The sequence below is a fragment of the Periophthalmus magnuspinnatus genome, chromosome 8 (assembly GCF_009829125.3).
Source record: "Periophthalmus magnuspinnatus isolate fPerMag1 chromosome 8, fPerMag1.2.pri, whole genome shotgun sequence".
In the NCBI taxonomy this organism is placed as follows: domain Eukaryota; kingdom Metazoa; phylum Chordata; class Actinopteri; order Gobiiformes; family Gobiidae; genus Periophthalmus; species Periophthalmus magnuspinnatus.
In genome coordinates, this window is record NC_047133.1 from 5,807,652 (window position 1) to 5,813,800 (window position 6,149).

Sequence of the window (6,149 nt, forward strand, 5' to 3'; positions counted from 1 at the left end):
CATTAAGGACGTGGCAAAAACATGGGACTCGACAAATGTTCCGCTCCTGTCGGTCATGTGACTAAAAATTAACCTCCTGAATCTCCCTTTCTTATGTAAACAAAAAGCTTTAACTATGTTCCACTATTGTAACTTTCTGGAATGTTCCACAGGACGGCATTAAGCTTGATATTTAGCTGTTCGTTTATATCAGAAAAATATAGCTGACGTGTTACCTTGACACGTTTTGATGGTAACTTCTGTTTTTTGTCGGACGCGCTTCGGTGTTAAACTTATCTGTTACCATGGAGACGTCACCAGGCCAAGTTACAGGTCGGATCTGTGCGTGTGTGAACTCACTTGTAGTAAGAATGCATGTTTTTCAAGGTATTTGTTACTAAAAAAACACACAAAAATAAATGAATACGAGATGAAAAACAGAACTAGTTTCATTTAGAACATTATTTACTTTCCTAATGCCCTCGTAGCATCCTAATTATTCACCGCGATAAGTTTATAAACTATTTTCACAACTTACAGAGGCCAGAGCAGGGTTTTAGCATCACAGTAATGCTAACTATCATGCTAACAGTGCTCCATTGTTACTTAGATGCAACTCACAGTGTTCTCATTTTGACCTGAAGAGCTGTTTTTACACTTTATCTGTTCTGGGACAAGACAAACTTTTTACTTTATTATAATGGAAACAAATGGGTGTACATCCCCTTTAAAGGAGCTTTAAAGGAGCACTTTGTAACTCAGGGTTTGTCATTTACGCATCTCTTGGAAATGTTATTGCTTTTTTTGTAATTTACCTTGCATTTACTGAATTACAGGTGTTTTTTTATATGTTTTCGTCACCTCGCCACAGATCTGACCTGTAAGTTGACCTGTTCGCGGTGTCTCCTGCTTGTCTCCATGGGGATATACAACTTTAATGCCCCACGTTGGAGCAAGCAAAGCAAAAACAACTGCATGGAGGCGAACAGGTGGAGAAAAGTTGCACAGTACATCTTTAACCCACTGCCTGACCCTCATTTCCTCTCCGCTTTGTCCCGGTGCAGTCATGAGTGGTTCATTAGGCTGAGAGGCAGAGCTCCTTTATCTGATTTAGTCTGAAAACAATCCGCTGGATCCTCTTAAGATGAAGGTCAGCGAACACAACCCTCGTCCTCCTGTCTCCACTCCGCACAAAGTCACGTAATAATACACGAAACTGCAAAAACAACCAACATCAAACGGTGATTTTCAGGTTTTAGATGGTGATGATGTCATAGTCCCAGGTGGAGGACACGCCCCATTTTTTGTTTTACCTGTGGAATGACATCACACATTAGCAAACACGGCCAGATAAGCTGTTAGCTGGTCTAAAAACACAAAAAAATTGATTTAAACGACACATTTTCAGGAGCATTTTGTGCATTCATGGCCCTGTTTTAAGTGTTACTTCAAAAGGACATGTTTAACTCAACAAATGTAGCGGAGGTTTAGACAGAGTAGTGCCTCCGGTTAGCCACCTTAGACCTATAGAATAATAATGTGCAAGTTTATTTCAATTGTTCAACTGAAAATGGTGGTTGGATGACAAATTATTAAGGAAAAAACAAGGAAAAATCTAGTTGACCAAATAATAATAATAGAAAATAATGGAAAATATAAAATAAAATAATAAAAAATAATAATAATAATGTTTTGAAGGTGCATTGCTACGTTTCAGATGACATCACAACATTTAATAAACCAATAATATTTAATACAGACAGAGATAAACCAGATTTTTGTTGCCGTGCAGTGAATTCTTGGGTTTAATCACTAATAGAAACGATCAGGTTCAACATTTGTGAATTTACCTCTTGGAAATTTCATGTTAAAGTACAGGGGAAATGTGACCGTCGCACACATCTGGGAGAATGACATCATCAGTACACACCGGCGATACACGCACAATGTTCCGCAGTATGATTTAAAACATCTATCGTAAAAATCCAGCTGCAATTGAATAAAAATGCAACATAGATACTGTTTGTTTAATGCCAAAGCAAAGCAATAACTCGTCATTTTTTTGGGCAGTTTTAGCTCAAACTAGGTAAATCTGCAGCTTTGTGGTCAAATAAATGTGTAAAAGTGGGTGTGTCCTGGCTCCTAGTGGTGACTGCCCATTTTAGGTAGTTGGTGACATTACGTATGACTGCCCTGATTGCAGCCAAGCGTTTGTAGTCGCCCCTTCACGCTTTCACTCTTTTCTTCAGTCCTCCAGTTACTGAACAGTTTAGTAGCTCTGTTTTTAATGTGTTTTTTTGGGGAAAGTTTAGGTTTTTAGTCACATTTTAAGCACAAATATTTGAATCTGTAGTTTATCTGCGAGTACGTAACATCCGAGTAACATTTATCAACCGTTTTCGGGTTGTTTATTTATTTATTTTTTACATTACATTTACCGTAACACTCACAAGCGGTTTTCTCACTTCTGAAAAATTGAAAAATCTATGAAAATATTGTTCCTTTATCTATAATGTTCCACAGTATGGCATTAACGTGTCTATTGCCATGGAGAGAGTGGATCAGTGGTCAGATCTGTGGAGAGGGGATCTGGTAAGAATGCATGTTTTTCGAAGTATTTCTGAGCAATTAAAACCCTCATAATAAAATAAATGTGAGCTAAGAAAATAATCGATGTATTAAAACCGTACTGTGGAACATTCCAAGCAAAGCACCAACACCTCTGTGGAGAAAAGCCAAGCAGGAGGTCGGCTTAAGCAGAAAAGTTACACAATCTACCTTACATTTATTAAGTTCAGGGTTATTATTATGAGTAAAACCGATATTTGATTTGAAGTTGTTGACTTTAAATGTGGAGACACAAATGTGCAATGTTTACAGAAAATGTAATCCACCTGTTGAAGTGGTGATGTAATGAGTTGAATTGGGTTGAATACATGAAAGTGGAGCATGTTTTAGCAGATTATATTAGTTTAATACTCTTGTTGTTGTCCATCTGTCCAACTCAATCCTCGCAGGGCCTGATTAAAGGTGCACTGTGTACCTTTTCTGCCGGAGGGTTCGGTATCTGCTTGTGTTTTGCGTTTGATGTGTTAAATTACAGGAGTTTTATTAACGCCGTAGGTATCGACGACGGGTCAGCGACTTCTTGACCTGGTTTATGGTTAATATCTTTATTTACTGGACATTTCCACATGAAAAACAAAACTGGCACAACATTGAATGTCTTGGCTGTAGCATAAATAAACAAAAGTGAATATTCTCACAGTAGCTTCAGAAAGTGGTGCCATTATTAAACCTTAAAGATGTGATTGTTTTCAGTCAAAAGGACTTAAAGCTAAAAGATGAATGTGACCAGATCCAAACAAATAATGATACATTTGTGAATCTTATGTTGGGATATTTCTTTCAAAAACAGTGAATCTCCCATAGAGTTATATACCTGAAAATACACATCCACCATTTTCTGTGGATTTATCCGGGACCAGATCGTCTCAGCAGCGACTCCCAGACGTCCCGCTCCACACACACTTCCTCCAGCTCCTTAGGGGGATACCAAGGCATTCCCAGACCGGCCTAGAGACATAGTCCCACCAGCGAGTGGCATCCATGACATGGAGGAGCAGTGGCTCTACTCTGAGCTCCTCCCATCTGAACTGACCTCTTTAAGGGAGCACCCAACCAATTTCTAGAATAGAAATGCAACCTTATATAATTATTATTATATTATATAGCAACCTGTAATATTCTGCTTTAGTGTGCTTAGTCATATATTTATCTTTAGTCATTTATTTATCTTCACTTATATCTTTGTGAAAATGCTCCTTTAAAATAAAATAATAATTTAAAAAATCCACATTTTGAAAGTTTTAGTTTTATTGTTTGGACATTGCATTCCACAGAACCAAAAGTTGAACCAAAGGAACACGATTTGACGCTTAGGCCACGACATCGACAAACATCGAAAAATTCCACCAAAAATCCACCAAATAAAGACTCGACATCAGACTTTAAAGCAGAGTGCTCGACCTGCGGCATGTTCAGGAGCTGCATACGGACAAGTTCAGTTACACATTATTTTAGTCCAGGTTAAGACGTGGTTTAATCCTGCTTTAGTCCTAGTTTAGTCCCGGTTTAGTCCTGGTTTAGTCCCGGTTTAGTCCCAGTTTAATCCTGGTTTAGTCTCTTTTCTGTAATTTCAGACCCTCTGCTTTAAATAAATGAGACACAGACCAGACAGACATATGTGACAGATACAAAACCCAGCAGAGAGCGCCCTCCTCTGGTCATCTAGTGAAGTACAAACGATAATTTCTTCTCCCACTGACTTTTTTAAAGGCACACACAAAACCTTCTTACGAGAGGAGACAGGAAAACCACTCTGCCACATTAACACAGGGAGGAGATACACACTCCACTCAGAGCGATCAGGAGTGTAACCCACCACCTCCTCACAGAGAGGAGGAGACGACCACACACTGACCGCAGGGAGTGCCGTCTGCTGAGCTGAACATGCAGTTTTGTTTTTGTGCAACACAACGACCAGTAACACCACAAAGGATCCTTCCCCAGGGCTGCTCCCAAAATCTGAAGTTCTCACTCACTTGTTCCTAAGGTTCACATGTAATAGATGTTTTATTTTGAAAGAAGAAAACCCCTGGATTGTTTATCCTCCACGGAGATGTTACTGCTTTGTGTAAAATGTTCCACAGTAAAGCACTGAACTTATCCATGACGAGTTTCTGAAGCAGCTCACAGTATGAATGTTTACTGCTTAAAAACAAACAATAAACCACCTGTAATTAAATAAATGCAAGATAAATGATGTACTGTGGAACATCGGCAATAACATATACAATATCAAACCAAAACCCATATCAGAAAAGTTACATCATGCACCTTTAAGATCAAATTGAATCTGATCAAGGCCTAGATTTTCAAACTTCTGGTGTAAACATGTCCAACAATTATGTATTTGATCAAAACGTGTACAGATATAGTGTATAAGCAGCTCTTGAGGTCAAAGGTAAGTCCACTGTGTAGATAAGTGAGGAGTAACTTTGGACCAGCGCGTTTAAAATGAACCACTTCTGTTTTTTCATGTTTTTGTTCTGTAAAAACAGCCCGTTTAAGAAATAACCTGTGCTTCTCTACCATGGCATTGTGCTCTTGTAAACTGCCACGCTGCAATAACATACTGTGCATCTATTATATTAAAAAAATGTATCTCTGGCCTTTATGCTAGTGTCCTGTAGCTGCAGCTGTGCCTCTTTGATGAAGTTTCCATTAGAACAAGTTGAGATATCGTCATATTAAACCTGATACACCGGGTTTAGTCTCGTTGTTTACACGCACCCCCCAAAATCCCATCATGATCTGATTTTCTGGCGTTCAATCCAATCATTGAAATGCAGAGGTAGAAAGTAACTAATTACAAATATGCACGTTACTGTCACTGAGTAGATTTTTAAACCTTGTAAATGAGTAAAATTCTAACCATGTAATTGTACTTAGTTACATTTAAAACCATGAGTACTGTCCAGGGCTGGTCCCAGCTTTCAAGGGCCCCTAAGCAGAATTAGTCTCTGGGGCCCCTGACAGTTTATGCCTCCTGGTTCAGCTATTGGTGATTCCGATTTAACAACATTCTGACTCTGCTCTCATCACTTTGACCAGTTGTTTTTGTGTTTATCTGAACAACATCAGACTGAAAACATCCAGATTGTCACAACTACCACAGTCACAACAACATATAAGGGGGAGGTCAAGATTTTTTTGGATTCTAGACATTTTTTTCTTCGTTTCTGGTGGATTTTAATGTGTTCCAGTTGGCGACAGTGGGCTTACATTTACATTATAAAGAGTCGTTGCTCCGGTGTAAACACAGAGCTGCCCTCACCTCTGCCCATAAAACAAACGTAGCAGCAGCAGATATTTTACTACTATAGATATAAAACAAATGTAATTGTTTTAGAGGGATATTTAGGCTGCTGTAAACACACAAGCCCCGTGTCCAATAAAACTTCATATATTATATTATTTTCAATATAAATGTATGGGGTCTTGGGGGCCCCCTGGTGGCCTCGGGGCCCTAAGCAGCTGCTCAGTCTGATTATAAGCTGAGCCGGCCCTGGTACTGTCCCAAGTCCCAATTAACCAAATCTACTTCT